Source organism: Musca autumnalis, unplaced genomic scaffold (assembly GCF_047663935.1).
Source record: "Musca autumnalis isolate F117 unplaced genomic scaffold, ASM4766393v1 scaffold_2, whole genome shotgun sequence".
NCBI classification, from domain to species: Eukaryota; Metazoa; Arthropoda; class Insecta; order Diptera; family Muscidae; genus Musca; species Musca autumnalis.
Window position 1 is genome coordinate 268,312,325 of NW_027411755.1, and position 21,546 is coordinate 268,333,870.

The 21,546-nt window shown below is 34.8% G+C and overlaps 1 protein-coding gene across 1 annotated transcript in view; it reads left to right on the forward strand.

Moving 5' to 3' along the window:
* Nucleotides 1-3,104: 3,104 nt before the first annotated feature.
* Mad (mothers against decapentaplegic homolog 1) overlaps nucleotides 3,105-21,546 on the forward strand; it is a 30,973-nt gene continuing 12,531 nt past the window's right edge. The window contains exon 1 of the mRNA XM_073964953.1: nucleotides 3,105-3,359. The gene's annotated coding sequence lies outside the window, so the exon portion shown is untranslated. The remainder of the gene's footprint in view (nucleotides 3,360-21,546) is intronic.

The following is a 21,546-nucleotide window of genomic DNA, read 5'->3' on the forward strand; positions in this document are numbered from 1 at the left end:
TTGTTTACAATGAATTTTTTGAGCATTTCTCCACATAATCGAGTTGTGAATATAATAAACTGATTGTTTCAATGCAAATCTCACCAATTTCTTCCATACAAATGGTCTAAAAGCAATTTTAAAAATCATTGAATTTGATTGTTTTTAAAATTCTTTGGCATATTATTCAAACACCACACACACATACATACACAGTTTGTTTATATTGTTTTGAAGTTTTAGGCACACTCGAATGAAAAAATTTAAATTGACATAAAGCTTTGGCTAACCTTTCTTATTAAACCATGGATGGTCAGACTAGCAAGGTTTCTTGAAACCAATTTCGTTATAGCCCATTTAGATATGACTTCATTAGCCGGATTTAGCAAATTATCAGGTTTTATTTGCTAAATCCAGCCAAAATCTACCAGATTTCCCATACAAAAATAAATCCTCGTATTGGGTGGATTTGTTTTAAATCTGGCATAAATCCTCGTATACAACTCTGTTTTTTGCAACATGTTGCTAGAAAATACAAAAAGTTACAAGCTGGTATAAGAAACAAGGTAGATGCATCGGTGAATTGCTACACTAAAAATAATTTAAATTGTAAAAATTTGTAAACAAGGCGGAAAAATTAAAACTGTTTTGATGTACAAAGTTGATTTTAATCAACCAAGACTAATATTTACGATATCTAAACGAAATAAATAATTCGTTTATTTGTTTTAGATGGGCAAACTGCGATAAAATAATTCTTTATTTGCTCTTTAGTTAGCATTAGTAGCATAATGTGCTAACATTTTCAGTATTAAACAATAAATTTGTAATATGATGAATTCAATTTACAAAAAATTCTTTTGACGTTTCAATTTCGATCAGATTCATCTACCTTGGTAATTGTGCTATGAACAAAAATCAGCTGACTGCCATTTAATGCTAACTTTACATTTACGAAATCCACTCGATTTCATCTGTCAATTCCATAGCTCAAGCGTCAAATGAAATCTCATCTGAAATCCATTGGATTTCATTTGACGTTTAACCTATGGATTTGACAGATGAAATCGAGTGGATTTCGTAAATGTAAACTTAGCATAAATCCTCCAAAATGTATAGCTGTGTTCTTTTACTTACCTGAGGTTACCATTTTAACCATTTTTAACCTGCAAAGCGTTCCTTAACCCCGAAAAGTGGCAAAACTGGAAGCAATTTTTAAGAGAATGAGAGGGGAGAGAGAGCTAAAATGGCTTTCTCTTCTACCACAGGCTACCAGCAAAATTTCTGCAGGTAGAAAATGGCAGAACTGATTTTTCGACTTTTGTTTGACGATTATTTCACAAAATGGACGAAAAACCGAAGAAAAAGTCGAACACTGACAACACTAAATTAAAAACTGTGAAATAAAAGACGAAAATTGATTTTTTTATGTTTTTTTCTGACATTAGGTGTGTCTTTTTACGTGATAATTTGTAATAATTATTACGAAATGTTACTAAATGCTGTCTTTTTACACCAAAGGTTAGTAAAAGAGAGCGAAGTGAGAGAATAATTTTGACAGTTGTTTGCTGAGAAATTGCTAAAAGTTGCTGAAAGAATTTTTCCCAGCAACATTTAGCAAGTTCGATCAGCTGTTTTTTAATCATCTGCTAATGGTCAGCTGCTCAATGTTTACCTTATTTTTGTGGACCAAACCATAAATAGTACGTTTCAGATATATTTATTGATTATTTTATTAATATATTAATAATTTTGTATTTATTTTGCTTAGAATTGAACAACTTTTTCATTGCTTTGGAATTAGTTTTTCATTCATGCATTGGCGCCAATGTTTTTGTTTTGGTTATCAACTGTTATCTTGCTAAAGTTTACTAAATGCTGTCTTTTTACTTTTTTTCTCTATTTTCGTATCAAAGAGTAAAATCTCTCTTACTCTCTGGAAACAAGTTACTGAATAATTATTACTGAAAAAGTAAAAAGACACAACTATTGCTGCAGGATCTACCATTTTTCCGTTCCTTTACTTTTCTGGTAAAAATGTTCATGAGAGAGCAATTTTGAACAATTTTGACACTTTTCTCTTTTACCACTCTTACCATTAAAAAGTAAAGGAACAAAGCTTATATCTAAATGCAATGAGATTTGTACTGGATTTATTAAATCCAGTCGAGGATTTATGGCTAGTCTAAATGAGCTATTAAAGTTCCTTTTCAAGTTTCGTTAGTCCTTGGTCACACTAGATGGTTTCATTGAAACAATTTCATGAAATCCAGGGTTCCTAGGTCAATGTTCATACTAGAGTAAAATCATGAAGTTGCTGTAGTGGGGAACTCGATTTAAGAATCCCTAAAAGTTTCAATGAAACCACTCTAGTGTGACCTTCGACTTAGTGTCCACACACGTTAACGTGAAATTTAAGATTTTTGCGTATCCTCTTTTGGTCTGTTCCTTTACTATTGAAAATGGTAAAACCGGCAAAAATAGCAAAATTTGTAAACTGCCCCCATATAAGTTGTATGGCGTCTGAAGTAAAGGAACGCTTTTTGAGTAAAAAGTGGTAAAACTTGAAGATTCTTGCTCGTAAAGGAACAGAGCTTTTATTTTACCATTCGCGCTTGTTGTGTTTCTCATACCAATAAAAACAGGACAAACATAAATAAACTAAAAACAACAATGTTTAATTAACATTATTAGTTAAATTAATATTAATAGTTAAATGTTCACTCTTTCATTAATCAGATGTTTTTATTAAATCTTTTTGTGCTTGTTTTGTTGTTAACGTTTGCTTCAGAAAATAAAAATGAAAGAAAATGGAAGATAAAAACTTGCAACGAATAACAAGAAGAGGCAACACAACAAACACAGAACACCATGTACATGGGTTTCACTACTTCATACCCCTCGGCTATAGACTTGACGTGCCATGTTGAAATCGTGCTAGTCTGACAATCGACTTAGTCGCGGGCCACACTAGAGTAATTTCATTGATATTTTGACATGCAATTATACGTCTATAGATCGAGTTCCGGGACTAAGCAATAAATAGTGTTTTTGTCACGTGAACGAAAAAACTAAAAAGTATGAAAGAAATTTCGGTATGATGAAAGTTTGCTTTTCGGTCTATCATTCTGTCATTTTCGGGTGATTGACATCACGTCAAAATCTCACTTCCGGCGGCGCTGCGGCGGAGGTCGCGGCAGTCGGACTCGGATTTCTAGCAACGAGTATTTTTACTCGTTAGTATAGTCGCGATTAGTCAACGAGCAAATAATTTTTTGTATTCGGATAAACAACAAACCTTAAAATACATAAATATAATTTAAAATTTTAAACAAATTAAGCAATCAAATTATTCGCAAATTTATTATTTACCAACGCAAGTGAGTAAATCGTTTGTTAATCAATAGTTTCCATGAAAAGAAGGACAATGCGAAGTGTTGTGAAAATGTGAAAAACAGAAACATTCGGGAACAGTACATTAATAGTAGTTCATTTTCATTGATTGGTAGCAACATAGACAAAACAGAGTTTTAAAATTCTCAAGGTTTTCATGCAATTTTACGAATAAGAGAGCAGAATATGTGGATTTATGGATCATTATTTAAGACTTACAAATACACTATTGGGAAATATCTTTGCATTTAAACCTGAAACTGGACTTTGAAACATGTTTGTGTGTGTGTACATTATGCTTCATATCCTCCCTTTTCTTTCTTTGGAGGTGATGGTGGAATGGTGGAGTGCCATTATGTTTGGTTTTGTTGTGTTAATATATGTACTTAATAAGGAACAAACGAAAAAATAAATTTCTTTGGGGAGAAGTCCATACTTCCCGAGATATGTTCTTTTGAAGTTTATAACTTCGCCATTTATGAACGGATAGTGATAATATGAATACCATTGTAAATCTTACGGAATGCGCGTCGTATACAGCACTATGTATCATCACAAAATAGGCGGCCTTTGGAAGGGGATTTAAAACATTCTCCTATGGACTGGTGCAAATCTCGGACACGTGAACAAAATTTCCGATTAAATTGAACATTGTTTTTAAATAGAAGGCATATAGGTATAGGGTATACTATAAAGCTCCCCCAAAGAACTTATATATTTTTGTAATCAGGACAGAAAATCAGGAAGAAGATCTACCTGTGGTAATGTCACAAGTCAAGTTTAGAGCCCGATATATACCACAGTCCATACTTCCCGAGAGATGGGCCTTTAAAGTTCTGTTAATACCAATGATATTTATCATATTTTTAAGCCGACCAAGGAACAATTTAAAATCTTTAGGTACCATAACCAAACTTCATAAAGGACTCGAAATATAAAATTAGTTTTAGAGTTATCTTGCACAATAGGCATTTTAGTATGTGCCGGCAGGAAGTATTGACTTACTCCAGAAAAAATTTTACCGTTGTAAATGAGGCCGCTAGAACAACCGACTGAAAAAAGAATCAAAACTATGCGAGAGCAGATCTTAAACTTCACTTTTTCCTAGGAAGGTTACCAAAGGAGTAGACCGATACCTATATTCCATATTCCAATCTGATACATGACTGGATAATATAATAATACAATAATACGATGTGCAAAGTCCGCACCAATCAGAGGCTCCCTGCGAGAATTATCTTGCGGATTTGCCATTTTGGTTGGTGCCGTCAGGGTTTCATGGAGCTTTTAGGCCAATATCTCAGGAAGTATGGACTTGCGCAAGAAAGAAACTGTACTGTCGTAAAGAGAGCCGCAAGGACAACCTACTGAAAAAATTTTCAGAACGATCCGAGAGGAGCTCTTAAACTTCTCTTTTTCATTTCATTTCATTTCACATGTAATTTGAGGCGATGGGGCCCATAAATAAAAAATTACAATATACAGTGGCAGCCATAGAATTAAGAACGACAACGTATTAAAAAGTATTTGACTTGCTACGTTCCAAATACAGTCGGACCTCGATTATCCGTGACGGTCGGGACCGGAGGCATTACGGATAATCGATTTTCCCGGATAATAGAGGCAATGCTTTTATGCAGTTTTTGAACATATTTTGAAGTAAAAATGGTATAGTATTGTACAATAATTTGAAAATCTGCAAATTTTATTAAATTTGTTACTGTAATACATTATATCATCATGATATTCATCTGAATTAACTTTGTTCCATGGTTTTTGTGATACCAAAAATACACAAATTGTATAATATGAGCAAATTTCCAGTTTTCGTTTGTTTACCTTTTCTTTGCTTAACCAAATTAATTGGAAAGTGTGCTTTTACTCAAGGGTAATGAAGTTTATAACGAAATATAGAGGAAATGGAAAAAAGTCCAAAATTTTTTTCTATCACGGATAATGGAGGTTCCCGGATAATCGATTCATGGATAATCGAGGTTCAGCTGTATTTGAATATTTATATGGAATCAAATTTGTAAATAAAGTACACGGTAAGCACTTTAAAATGAAGCCAAAACATGTTTTAATTCTCCCTCGTTTATGTGAAAGAAACCGCAATTTTTAAAAGAGTTATAAATCGACCTGGCCACATAATTAAGAACGATATAAGTAAAGGTTACTTAAAGGTAATTTTCATACACAATATGTGAATATATCGTTATGTATTTTAGAAATCGCTTACTTTGATTAATTTTTGGTATCAAATGTCCTTCAATGGTACATATTATTGAGCCTAAGTTTGATAATTGGGTGCCACCGTGGTGCAATGGTATGCACGCCCGCCTTGCACACAGAAGGTCGGTGGTTCGATTCCCCGGCCAGGCAACATCAAACATTTTTCAACGGTGGCAAAATACCCCTCAGTAATGGTGGCGACATTTCCTGAGTATTTCAGCCTTGTAAAACTTCTCTACAAGTGGTGTCTTTAGACACGCCGTTCGGACTCGGCGATAAACAGTAGGTCCCATATCATTGAGCTAATATGAATCGGGGTGCACTCATTGATATGAGAGAAGTCTCCCTTGTCCCGTATGGGATGTTGTGGAACAATGTTGTTTGTTTTTAAGTTTGATAATTAGGGTATAGGGTAATTAGGATGACGTAGGGGATGGATGATACCAAGCAACGGTCCTGACCGGTTTTAACATGGCAAAGCCCAGGATTTATCTTGGTCCCAAAGGAAGCCAAAACTGTCGTTTTAGATCCCAAAAATAAAATAAATTCGGCAAATTATGGGCAAATTTTGGAAAACGTTAGGTATGCCCTAATTATCAAACTTAGACTCAATAATATGTACCATTGAAGGACATTTGATACCAGAAATGGATCAGAGTAACCGATTTCTAAAATACATAACAATATATTCACATATTGTGCATGAAAATTACCTTTAGGTAATCTTTACTTATATCGTTCTTAATTATGTGGTCAGGTCGATTTATAACTATTTTAATAAATCGTGGTTTCTTTCATATAAACGAGGGCGAATTAAAACATGTTTTGGCTTTATTTGAAAGTGCTTGCCGTGTAATTTATTTACAAATTTTGTTCCATATAAATATTCAAATATTTAGAATGTAGCAAGGCAAATATTATTCAATATGATGTCGTTCTTAATTATATGGCCGCCACTGTATGTATGTACGCATTAAGCTAAACCTTAAACAGGAAAAACTAATCCATTTTTTATAAGTAAATATTAAAAATTCTTAAAATAATTTCATAAAATATTATTGTATAAAAATATAATTAAGGTATAAAAAACAATAAATATCCTCCCTCAAGGAAAAATGCGCATAAGAAAGATAGCTAATACTATACCACATTGGACACAACCACAAAAAACAAATTTTGTATGACTACTTTAAAGGTTTATGACTACCCGAAGGAGTGGACCGATCAATTGTAAGAACCTGATATATATCTGGAAGGAATAATACGATGTGCTTCACTTCACTCCTATGGAGTGGACCGATATAGTACATATTCGAACCCGATGTATATCTGGAAGGAATAATAGGATGTGCGAAGTTTGGTCCAAATCAATTGCTCCCTTCGCGAGTTATCATTCAAAATTTTGAACTTTTGTGGGAGAGGAACAGGAAGGAATGGACCGATATGGCCCATCTTCGAACTTATACTAAGTTGGGACAAAATATTAAGAAGTTCGTATCGGTTGATCCGTTCGAGAGTTATCGTGAGAACCAGCCAGTCAGACGGACATACATGGCTAAATCGACTCCAAATTGTCTGAAACGAATTTCGTCCAAACATACTTGGGGTCTAAAACCTTTATTTCGATGAGACACATTTTGGTCGTATCAAAGTGTATATCGTCACCAAAAATGCCCGAAGACGAAAGGTGTTGTAAACGGAAAAACAAACGGCATAAGACGAGCTGGCCAACTATGCTCGGATCGAAATGAATTTTTTTTTTATCACAGGTAGATCTCGTCACCCTGATCACAAATATATATATATAACATTTGTCGCGGAAGTTCATACTTCCCGAGATATGGGCCTTTGAAGTTCCAAAAATTCCTTTGTTAAAGGCCAGCTGATAAGAGAAAAATTTTAAATTTAAAAAAGTTGTTCCCTGTCCTAGGCTTGCACCTGTCCATAGGAGAAAGCCTTAAATAACCGGCCGAAGGCCGGCTACTTAAAAAAAATACAATTTTAAAAAAAAATTTTTGAGCATAGTGCGTCAACTCAACTTGTTCCAAACAAACTTAATATACACCCTTCATACTACTCCATATGACATATCTAAATCTAAAATCTACTACAAATTGTATTAAGAATTTACTATCTCATATAAAACAACAAAATAAAAAATGGCTTAATTAATTAAAAAGAAAAACATCTTACAATTAGTCAACAAAATGGTCAACTATTCTGTAAACCGCCAAAAAATAGTCAAGTCAAAAATAAAGACGCCAAACGCATTGAAAAATAGCCACGTTTGGCCATATTTGAACCCTATATTATCTCCCTCACAACAGTTGAATATCGTTAATTTGTTTCAATTTTATTCTAGGGTAAGTGCACCTAATGTCGGCATGTACCAGTAGTCGGCACCTTTTGAATTTGAACTCAAATAACTAAAAATTAAGAAAACAAAGTAGGATAATAATCTTAAAAATTCTTAAACAATATTGTCAGCTAACTTTATATAAAATTTCATTGAGCTAGGACCAATTATTATATCGAAATTTAAGTTTTTGTCAGTGAGTGTTTTTCACCACAACCGAAAATGCATGTTTCTTAAGAAAAAAATTGTGGAGATGTTAACCTTATAAGCTCTGTAATTATTTTAAAATGAAGAAATTTTCCACAACATTTTTGTTATATAGGTAGAGAACAGTTAAAAGAACACTTCAGAAAAAGAAATTTTTAAAAAATATTTATAATTGTGCAATTTTTGCTGATGCCGACTTTAGGGACAAAAAATATAAAATTTGCCTGAAGTCGGCATGGGGTTATAAACATTGATTTTTATCGATTACTTTTAGCTAAAAATTATAAAAAAAAATGCTAAAGAAATACTTTAAAGGCTAATTAATAAAAAAAAAAATAGTTTCAATTTGAAAGGAACTTTAGCGATTTTAAGCAATATTAGCCATGATTTGAAGTACGTACGTTGTGGGGTGCCGACAACTGGGTAATAGATGCCGACTACTGGTACGAACTAATTTATTTAAACAATATGTTTAAATTACCTTATTTTTTGGAGTAATCAATAGAAATGTATACAAATAAACTAGAAATGTATAAATAACTAATGCTTAAGCTATAGTTCTTTCAAATATTTAAGAAAAAAATGTAAAGTATGAATTTTTTCTTTATTTAAATATAACATGCCGACTACTGGATCATATCATGCCGACTATTGGGGAATGGTGCCGACTACTGGTGAAAAAGCAGTATTTCACTAAAATTTTATTTTTTGCATGTTGAACAGAAATAATCAAAAAAATTGTTTATATAATCTAAAACTACACAAAATAACGAATCATAACAACTTAAATTTAATTTGATTGGATATTTAGACTCGGAATGACATACGGCTGAAGATACGAGAATCCTTAAAGTGCCGACTACTGGTGCAATTACCCTACATTTTAATGTTAAATTGTATATAAAAAAGTCGAACAAAAATAAAAATAGCGTATCTTTGCAAGAAAAGTTTAAGGTCCTTTAGAACAACAATTACAAACTTTTACAAAGCAATAAGGTATCTGTAAACGATACGCGACATTGCTGCCAATGATTTCCTAAGAATTTTACGCTTCTTTACTTAACATTGACTGACTGACAACCATACAGCAGATGTATCTACTGTCCAATAAAGAAGAAAAACGACCGCATAAGGAATTCCTCATTACCAATTATAATGACTTTCAATAGCTAGCTACGTAATACCTACGACGGTATCAGTATATGAATTAGCACTCTGCAAATTCTCTGTATTATTGATCGTATGAGTAAGCCGACACTACAACTTATAAAATATCAAATATTTCTTAAAGGAATATTTGTGATATTTTTCTAAATTTGTTACCCTACGATAAGACAGCTGGGTTTACCAAGGCAAATCGAACAGGTAGTGGTAAGGCATACGCACAATATTATGCTTGTTTCAGAACCTGCAAGAAGCTATACGATAACAATTTTTCCTTTATGATTTCGAAAAAATTAGCAAAATAGTAGAATCTTGCGGTACGGGAACACACCAAATTATTGTCAAAAAATGAACATTTATTAATTTTTATCGTTAATGTTTCTCAGTTTGCAGTTGAAAACCCTTCGTGGGTGTACTAGGAACTCAAAGGAAACTTTCGCCATAGACCGGAAATGCAGTACTTCAGTATATTTTGCGCAAGCTATAGATTATGTACAATAATAATAGCTGTTTTTTGTGTTGAACAGATTAATACATTTTTTTTCTTGCGCACAGATGCGGTTGTTTGAATTTTTTAATCGGATATTCAAATATTAAAACCTGTTTCAACGGTTTCGGAGACGGCCTGGAGTCGAAATCTAGCAAATTTTGTTGAGTCGTAGTCGTGAAGAAGAACGACCCCTAGCAACAATTTGTTCTACATTTATTAGAAATTTTTATATTTAGGGCAATCATGAATATTTCCCTCGGAATTTAAAAGAAAAATAATATTTTGACATGCTTAAACCTAATTGAGTCACTTAATTATGGAATATTCTCGTCGAATCGACAAAAATATTGCCTTTGGAAATAAAAAATTGTGAAATTGGAAAGAGAATAAATTCCGCACGGAATTTTTATTCATGATTGCTCTGATTATTTCGCTTTAATTATTGAGATATGAATATACATTTTCCGTGACACATTTACCGAGAAAAGCAACAGGTATCTTACACCGTCTATGCCTAAGCTTACATCGTCTAGCAAAAAAAGTAAGTTTAGCATATTTTACTATGCTAAAAAGAAAATAATAAAATAAACAAATTCTTTTAATTAACCTTAAGTCGCAATAAATCAAACAAAGGATAAATATTTTCCACAAACATCCCTGAATTTTGCTTTCTCCACCTTTGTATTTAAGAGAAGGTGTTTTGAGCATCTCTCTAATAGATTAATGTAGATTAATGTTTGTTTACTAGTCACTAGTTACAGGGTATACATATATACTTGTGATTTTTGTGGCTGGGGAGCCATATTTATATTGTTTGTTTTTTTTGGACTTTTTATGGATGTGGTTCCTGTAGACCTTCTATGTTCACTCTAGTGATTGAGTGAAACATAGCATTTATTGTGTAGGGACGTCCCTTGCTCATCTCCCCTCCACTTTTCTTAACATTTGTTAAGTGAAGTGCAGTGGTTAGTGACTATGAATAGGGAGTCTATTTATATTTGTATTTCAATGAATTCCTTTAATAGTCATTAATCATAGTATGCATAGTATTTATGTATATATTTTATTTATGTATTTATATATATATTTAATTTTAATTATTTACTTCTAAGTTCTTGGTGTTTGGATATTGTAGTAAGATAATATAAGTTATTGGCCATGTTGGCTTTTTTATATTACAATTGATGAATAAATGAAAAATGAAATGAAAAGATATAAGGGGGTGCATCCCGATTGATATTAGCTCAATGATAGTCCGAATCCTAACGGCGTGTCTTAAAACACTACTTTTAATGATTTACTCAGAAAATGTCGCCAATATTACTCTGAGGGGTGTATATGCAAAAATTGAAAATATGGTGCAGTTTGGCCTGGGATTCGCTACCCGGGCATTTATCATTGCATGATTAGTAACTATTTTATTAATTTTGAGTGTGGGAATTTATTTTCGAGATATTGCTGTGTATTGGACGCACTCACTAGGAACTTATTTAATTTTTAATTCTATCGGCCCTACGGGGAACCTGTAACCCCTATAGGGCGCGTCCCCAGGTGGCGGATAGGGGAATGCTTCCCAGATATGGGTGGTAAGACGGAAATCAAATACGTCTCGTGGACCAACAGGTGGCTGCGTCTGTCTTCAGGTGAAGCGGCAGCAAACAGCGTCTGAACTCCATGAGGAGCGGCTGAAAAATGGATGGAAAACTATAAACCCTTCAGAAGGCAACGGGAAACCACTGAAGTAATTTTCCCTTGAAAACCATACAATATGAACAACACAAACCAAAACACACGGCCCTCAGTCTCCGGCCAAACGAGGGTGCTAAGAATCCCCGGAGGTAAAAACAACCAAAAACTAAACATTGGAACGTGGAACGTCCGAAGTTTATACGAAGTCGGTAAATTAAACAACACAATCAATGAAATGAATCGACTTAATATTGATATACTAGGTGTGAGTGAAACCTGGTGGACAGAATGCGGCGATTTTCAGTCCCAAAATGTAGTAGTATATCACTCAGGAAACATGGAAGGGATACACAGGAGAGGTGTAGGCATTATTGTCAAAAGAAACATTGCAGACTGTGTAATTGGATCTATCCCAATGTCTGAAAGGACTATGATGATAAAAATATCAGCAAAACCCTTGAATTTAAATATAATCCAAGCATATGCCCCTACATGTGATGGAAATAATGACGAGGTTGAACATTTCTATGAAGAAATAAGTCAATTATTAAACATGACGAAATCACATGAAATAACAATAGTTCAAGGCGACTTCAATGCCAAAGTGGGGAATGATGAAGTAAATGGTATAACTGGAAGATATGGACTTGGCGAAAGAAATGAGAGAGGAGACAGGTTAATCCAATTTTGTCAAGAGTTTAAGATGACCATCACCAATACAACATTTCGATTACATCCCAGAAGGCTTTATACATGGAGATCACCATTAGATAGCAGAAGGAATATCATTCGAAATCAAATTGACTACATTTTGATTAACAGCCGAAACAGGTTGAAAATTGCACGAATTAAAAAAGGGAAGAAAAAATATAACAAGATAAATACTGAGATACTCAATAACCCATCAACCAGGAACGAAGTGAAGGTGCAAATGAATAATAAACTCGAAGCTATCGATACAAACAATGTAGAAAATATATGGAATAATATCAAGGACACGATGTACGAAATAACAAAAAATTATCTTGGAAAATGTACGAGAAGAACGCAGCAAGAATGGATGAACGACGAAATTATGGAGCTTCGTGTGGAACGAAGGAAATATAAAAACGTTGACTACGAACGTTACTGGGAAATCAACAAGGAAATCCGTACCGCTACCAGAGCAGCAAAAAATGCACTACTAAATCAAAAATGTAGAGAAATTGAATATCTGCAAAACATTCATGACGATTATAACCTACATAAAAAACTAAAAGAATCCGCAGGAGTGTATAGGAAGGCATCACCAGCAGTACTAACGGATGACAACAACCAGCCCATTTTCGAGACACCACACATAAAGGATCAATGGAAAAACTATATTGAACAATTATTCACTGACGACCAACGATCAAGATATGACCAGGACATAAATACTTTTATAACAGGAAATCCAATCACTAAATCCGAAGTGGAATATGCGATTCAATCACTAAAGGACAAGAAATCAACCGGACCTGATGAAATTCCTTCTGAAATCTTAAAACTTATAGATGAAGACAACATATCACTCATTGTACAACTTTTCAATCATGTGTATGATACTGGTCAATATCCAAACGATTGGTTGAACTCAACTTTCATTGCGATACCGAAGAAATCGAACGCAAAAAAGTGTTCTGACTACAGGCTTATTAGCCTTATGTGCCACATATTAAAAATGTTTTTGAGAATAATTCACAAAAGAATATACGCCAAATGTGAAAGCGCTATGGGAGAGTCACAGTTCGGCTTCAAGGAAGGTATGGGTACCAGAGAAGCCCTATTATCCCTTCAAGTACTGGTACAGAAATGCCGGGAAGTCCAAAAAGATGTTTATATATGTTTCATCGATTATGCAAAGGCATTTGATACCGTCCAACACGACAAATTAATCGATATACTGAAGGGAATAGAAATACCGGAAAAAGAGATCAGATGCATACGAAATTTATACTGGCACCAAAGGGCAAGAATTGAAGTAAATGGAGATCTGACAGACGAAATTCCCATATCAAAAGGAGTCAGGCAAGGGTGCATATTATCCCCTCTCCTCTTTAATATATACTCCCAAAAAATATTTCAAGAGTCAATTGAAGGAGAACGGATCGGGATAAGAGTTCAGGGTAAAATTATAAATAACATACGTTACGCTGATGATACCATAATTATTGCTAGCAGTATAACTGGACTACAACAGCTCCTAGACAAGCTCACTCTCGTAAGCGAAAAATATGGCATCAAAATAAATACAAAAAAGACAAAATACATGGTTGTAAGTCGAAAAGATGTAAGTTGTGAAACGCCACTAATTATTAAGAACCACCGACGTAGTCAGGGGGGGGGGCCCGGGGGGCCCGGGCCCCCCCCGAAATAATTTTCGATCCCATAGGATATTAACTTATGCTACACATTTTTTTAATTCTTGAATAAAATTTTAAAATGTTTTCAATGTTTCAAGAAATATGTAAAGTATTTGGAGGAAGAATTACTGAGAATTATTTAACTACATTGGTTTACTTATGTCCAACATATTTGAAAGTATAAAGACTAGGGTTATGACTTTTTTACAACCTCATATCCCTGTATCATAGCGTGATGAGTTTTGCCATAAGATTACATAAAATCTTAATTATAAGGTGATTCTGTGAAAAAACCTCACGCACAAAATGATTTTAAAATTTGAATTTATCAAAATTATGGACAATTTTTTGAAGTCACTGAAAACAGATATATAATTGAAAATAAACTATAGAGCAACATGAGATAATTAAAATGACATAAAATTTATTTCTCACTATTTTCTTCAATTCTGAGAATCGTAAAAATGTCGTAAACGCTTTTATTCAAAAATATAATTTTTTAACAAAAAACAAAAAAATTAAAATTTTTTCAAAGTGACTTTTTTCGGGACTTTTTTTTGATATTTGAATGAAATAAACGTTATTATAGTTATAAGTAGGCTTATATTTATTCAATCGATTTTAAAAAAAATTAATTTTTGTAAAAAAAATTTTTTCATTTCATATATTTTTTCAAAAAATTGTTTTTTTAAAATCGATTTGTGCGTGAACTTTTTTTATATTTCAATGGAATAAACGATAGCATAGTGATTAATAGGCAAAAGTTCATTCATCCCTGCTACAGGAAATCATTTTTGAGGAAAAATGTCAAAAAGTCATAACCCTAATAAAGACTAATTAACACGTTGGGCTTTTTGAGCAATTTTCCGCATAGTTGACAGCAAGTGTTACTGAGTTCAGAACAAGATGCTTATTTGTATTTGTTGAACGTTTCTTTTCCACCGCAGTGTCGCCCGTTGAGATTATTTGGAACTGGTCTCTTGCTACAAATTAGTAAATGCCTATTGTACAAAAAAAAGGATTTTTCTGTCGTATTTTTGTGTTTTGTTCGACCTCTCGAATGATAACAAGTAAGAAAAGCGTTAAGTTCGGTCGGGCCGAACTTTTTATACCCTCCACCACAAATTTCAGCCATTTCGGTGGATTAATGTTGCCACAACCTTCAAAATACCGAAATTCGGAAGGTACCGTTCTATGGGGGCTATATGATGGCGTGGACCTATACCTACAAATTTCTGGGGGAAAGTTTTATACGCCTAAAGAAGACTAAATACCAAATTTCAGCCATCTCGGTGTGATAATGAGGCTAAAACGTTCAAAATATCGAAAATCGGGAGATATTGTATTATGGGGGCTATATCAAAACGTGGACCTATATAAACATTTTATGGTAGAAATGTTTCTTAGCCTCTAGAAACACAAAATACAAAGTTGCAACCGATTCATTGGTCAAATGGGTCAAATACATTCAAAATATATTAAAATGACGCGTACTTTATAAGGGGCCTTATATGGGGGGCTATACCAAAACGTGGACCTATATAACCCAACTTTGGTAGGAATGTTTCCTGACTCTGAAGACACAAAATACCAAATTACAACCAATTCTGTGGTCAAATGGGTCTAATACATTCAAAATATATTAAAATGACGCGTACTTTATATGGGGCCTTATATGGGGGCTATACCAAAACGTGGACCTATATAACCCAACTTTGGTAGGAATATTTTTTGGCCTCTGGAGACACAATGACGACGCGTCACGCGTCATTTTGTATGGGGGCTATACGAAAGCGTGGACCTACATAGCCCGTTTTCAATACCAAAAGTCCTACGTAAATATAACATATTTTCCCAAAATTTCATCAACCTACGTCAATCCGTTCGGACGCTAGAGTGATTTCCACAGACGGACAGACAGACAGACGGACGGACATGGCTATATCGATGTACTTTGTGGGGTCTACAATGATTATTTCGAGTAGTTACAAACGTAGTGACAAACTTAATATACCCCCATCCTATGGTGGAGGGTATAATAAAATCAAGATTATTGAGGTTAAAGTTTATATATTATTTATTGCATATTATTTCCAATATTTCGAAATTACATTGAATTTCATCTTCAGGGATTTTTCTGTCGATTACTCATTGAATTGTATTTTGGGAAGTACTTTCAATGGATACACATTTCTAGAAATGTTCGTTTTTCGTTCTTCGCAAAGGACTTTGTGACGAGAAACGAAATCATACAAGTGAGCAAAGGCTATTATCGGGACGGGGCCGCCCATGTGATACCCTACACCACTACCCCTTTGCATAAGCTTTTCACTGGTAAGCATTTCCTTTAGGGAATGTAATCCGACTACCACCAAACATAATATGCCTCTTTCTCTCTGGGACCCCCGTAAGCAACAACAATTTTGTGACCATCCGATCAAAACATAGCCAGTTCGACTCAGCTCGTCGAGACATTAATTTTGTGTATATAAGTATGGGCCATTATTTCGATACAAACTTTTTAGCCAAAACCAACTTATAATACCCTCCCCACATAGTGGTGTTGGGTATAAAAAAACTTGTCGGAAACAAATTCTTCGTCGTCAAAATCTCAACAAGTATCAGTCGGCTTTGCGGACAGGAATATACCTTGAGCCTGTGTGAACTGAAACTTTCAATTATGGGCAGATCGAACAAAGGCTACACAACCAAAATCCCTTAACCCAAAGCTATGTATTAGGAGATTTTCAGAATTGTGTAGCCATTTGCGGACGTATGAGCTCGCCAACAAAATATAGATTTTATCATTGATCACAAGTGTTGCGGAGAAGGTACCTGAAGAAATGGACCGGACCAACATAGTTTATTTTGGAAGTAGATATTATTTTGGGGGTCATTCCTTTTAAAAGATGTTGCGCCCACCAGTCATTTCAGTTCCTCACCAATGTGGTTCATTTTCGAGCTAAAACTAAGTTTGGACAAAACATTACTAAATCCAAAGTTTGGTCCAAATCTGTTGCTCCATTCAAGAAAAATCGCACATATCGCTTTAGCTAAAATTTTTGGAATTTGAAGGAAAATACCAGAAGGAGTAGAAAGAAAATCACCATCTTCGAACTTTATATAAGGCTCGCAGAAATATCGCGATAAACAAAATTTGTATCAACGCAGAATCCGGTTCGAAAGATGTCGCGCGCACATGGGAGGTGCCGTAGGTGTTCTTTACAGCTTTCGGGCCATTTCTCTGGATGTATGGACTTGCCCCTGAAAAAACTTGTACTGTAGTAATAGGGGACCCGAGAACGCTTGTTGCAAAAAAGCAAAGCGTTTATTTATTTCATATTATTATGTACTTATAACTAAATTATTAGCATAAAGGAAGTGAAACCATATTTACTAATTATCCAGAGTGGTCTTAAACTGCACTTCTCTGAAAATTTTAGAAATACTCTGTGGAAGGATATCGAATGAGTGGATCGATATTGTCCATATTCGAAGTTGATCAAAATTTGGACAAAATATCACGAAGGCCAAATTTTGGACAGAATCGGTTGATCTGTTCGAGAATTATCGTTTCTCCAGGCAGCCACCCAGATGGATGAACATAGCTAAGTGGACTCCAAATTTTCTGAAACACATTTCTTCCAAACACTCTTTGCCCTTAAAACCATTATTTCGGACTGAGATTATAAAAAATGTAGATTAGGGAAAATTGTATTTATGGATTTTTGATAAAAGAATGTATACACGATAGACCTTGGATTGGCGCCAGAATTTCATTTTAAAAGAATTCAAGACTGGTTGACAGAGTTTTCCTAGTTCCTGATCAACTTATGAGAAGATAGGAAACCAGAATTTCTATAAGAGAAGTCCGACGATTGTCCCGCGATTGGGTGCTAGAATTTCATCATGGATAGACTCGCTATTGCTCAGCATTAGTTCTCTATCAAGAAAACCACTATCAGCCTTCAGAAATTCTTTGCGATAAGATCTTCAATTGGACACCAAAATATACTTTGGGAAATAACTACAATTGTTTTCTTTATGACAATAGCAACGATTGAATTTCCGAAATTGACCATATTCTGACACGGCAGCGTGATAAAAGACAAAAAAGAAAACACGTGTGTCGGCGTTTTTTTCCTTTATTTACATAAATCCTAAATATACCTGTAAATATAAATATATTCATAAATCAATTCTCTACTAATCTCATTTTCTTTCCATAAATTACTCAATAAAATTGGAGTGGAAAATTAAAGCCGTGATTTTGAACTTTTGTGAAGTAGGAAACAAAGGAAATGTCCTCAATATTCCATGTAAACAAAAAAGCCAAATCTTATGATATTTCTAAGGGTTTCCGATTGTATACCCCTTATTTTGGTCTTACCGAAGTGATATCACTGAATTACATAACATTCACTGTAGTTGTTAGTTATTTGATAAATGATACACCCAAAAATATATGCGATTATTAATATATCCATTGTTTTGAACATATATTAAATAAACAACGACAAAACATTGTTCCACAACATCCCATACGGGACAAGGGAGACTTCTCTCATATCAGTGAGTGCACCCCGATTCATATTTAGCTCAATGATATGGGACCTACTGTTTATCGCCGAGTCCGAACGGCGTGTCTTAAGACACCACTTATGGAGAAGTTTTTCAAGGCTGAAATACTCAGGAAATGTCGCCAACATTACTGAGGGGTATTTTACCACCGTTGAAAAATGTTTGATGTTGCTTGGCCGGGGAATCGAACCCCCGACCTTCTGCGTGCAAGGCGGGCGTGCATACCATTGCACCACGGTGGCAACTCTGATATATTATCAAAAAGACAAGGGACATTGGCCAAGAAATCTTACGTCATTTTAATTAAAATATAGTAATGAACATTATTTCATCAGTAATATAAGTCTAAAATAAGGTTTACGTCTTTGCTAAATAAGAAATTTTCGCTAACATGAACTTTGAAAATTTGGGTCAGGTGGGCCCCCCCCGAAATGAAATCCTGGCTACGTCCCTGTTAAGAACGAAAATATCGAACGTGTAAAATCTTTTATATACCTTGGCGTTTTAATTAACGATCAATGGAACATATCAAACGAAATTAAGCGTCGAGTGGAGATGGCCAGAAACGCCTTTTTTAAATACAAAAACACACTTACCAACCACGAAATAAGTCTCGCAACCAAGATTAGATTTGTAAAATGCTATATTTGGTCTATATTACTATATGCTGTAGAAACTTGGACCATCAAAAGTGCAGATCAAAAAAAAAATTGAAGCTTTTGAAATATGGGTCTATCGAAGAATTCTAAAGGTGCCCTATACATCGCACACTTCAAACCAAGAAATTCTAAGACGAATGCATCTTGACAGACAACTCTTCCACACTGTCAAATCAAGAAAAACCGCATACCTTGGACACTTGATGAGGAATGATAAATACAAGTTTATGCAATGTATTATTAAATGTACCATAGAAGGACAACGACCAAGAGGCAGAAGAGAGATATACTGGCTAAGTAACATCCAAGAGTGGACAGGATACAGATGTGAAACAAATCTGCTACATGCCGCTAAAAACCGAGAGCTGTCAATAATTTCATAATATAAAATATTAAAACATATTCAAATGTAATACTATAACATTGTATGGTCGCTTAATATCCGAAAAACGGATCCGCAAATAAAGAAGAAGAAGAATTCTATCGGGAAGGGTATTTTTTGTTGTAACTTTGAAATGTATGTAATTTTAAGGTTAATAAGTTTGTATTTTTGGATGAAAACACATATTTCCAGAAAGGTGGCCGTCTATTCTAATTATATGTCGCATCTCCGCCCTACACCAACAGTGTAACAAGGTTAGGGTTGGCTAGGTTTAGGTTTTAGTGATGGCAGCCACTCCACTCGGAGACATTGAGGTCCATTGTGATCATCCTGAATATTGAAACGGATTATAGATGTGGTTATGATATGAAGGAGATGTAGATGTGTGATGATAGTTATGAATAGATGAAGAATGTGGGTGATGCGGTTGTAGATGGGTAGATTCCGATGATTCTGGGTAGATGTGTGTGCAACGGTGCGGCATTTTATGTAGTGGTGATGGTTATTAATAATGGTTGTAGCTGGAACGTATTTGACAATGCGACTTCAGATGTGGCAGTGATGTGCAGGTGATGGTTGCGGGTGAGATGTAGTGATGTGAAGTTGATGTCTGCGGATTAGCTGTAGTTTTCGATGCGGCTGTAAAAGTAGAAAGAGGTTGTAGATGAGACTATAGATGTGGTGATTATGTGAGATAGACATAGATGTAGTGAGGATGGGTTGTAGGTGTGTGGATTGTGATAGTTGTAGATGGGACGTGGTTGACGATTCTACTGTGTAGAGGTGGTGCTTGTCACGTCCTCAGTACGTTGGAGCCATTTCAGGCCTTTTGTCAGGTGAAGTAGATCCGACTGCTCTTTTTGGCAGAATGCTGTTAAAGATTAGATGGTGTTGTTGTTGCTACAACATAGCAGCATAGAAACCTACGTGAAGCACAGGTTTAAAGATTGGATGGTGTGCACATCCATGGTGCACCGTCTTCTAGAAAAAAGCATAGGACAGCGACATAATAGGTGCCCGATCGTCTCTATTTCTTCCTCATCCTTGCACAGCCTACAGCATCAGCCGTCAGTCGTGTCGTCTTCTTCCCATTTGCTCGTCATGGATCCCTTTATGCAGTGACCCGTGATGATCCCCACTGCTAGTTTCAGGTCGGATTTCCTCATTGAGAGCAGTGAGGCGGTTCTTGAATTAGGTCACCAGGTTGCCCTTGATGTGCTACAGCTGGGCGTGTTTTGCCAGTGTTGGCAGAATTTTTCCAGACATTTCTGTCGGTGGCTTGATGGAGTTGTCGATTTCAATGTTTTGTGACTTCGATCCGCAGCGTGCCAGTTCGTCGGCTGCCTCGTTTCCTTCGTGTAACTACAGTGACCCTCATATCAAATTTAATAGTTATACCAATTGCTCAATATCAACTGGCACAGAATACGTGCTAAAAGATACTTTCGAACTATGAGATTACACATATTTAAAAATACTTTTGTATCTCCCCTCTACTTATAGAGATGCTTGGCCTGGGAGTGGATGAATCTGTCAATCATTCTTCACTTTACTTTTATATATAGGTATTTATATAATAAAGTATAATAGTAAAGGCATGCTTTTAATGTAGTGTTTGTAACAAATTTCTGCCGTAGGTTCAGTAGGGGTTCTTTCCTTTTATGTTGCATTTCGTAAACTCCATACAAAAAAAAAATATTTTTACACATCCTTAAATTTTTAAAATAAAAAGCAAATCCCCAAGTACCGACAACTATATTGATATGTTTGCAATAACAATTTTAAACATATGCATATGCTATGCAACTTGCACATATCCTGTTAGTAATTATTGAAAATTCCCTCAACAATGTCCAAGTACAAAAACATCATAGTGCATTATTATAACTCACGCAAGTGGGTGTTGATGGCAACATTAACAGCTCCAGTGCACGCTATATACGTATGTAAATGATATAAGGATATTCAAAGGGTTGACTAAAAAAAGAAACGTATTTTTTATTTAAAAACACGTTCAAGCACAATTTTAC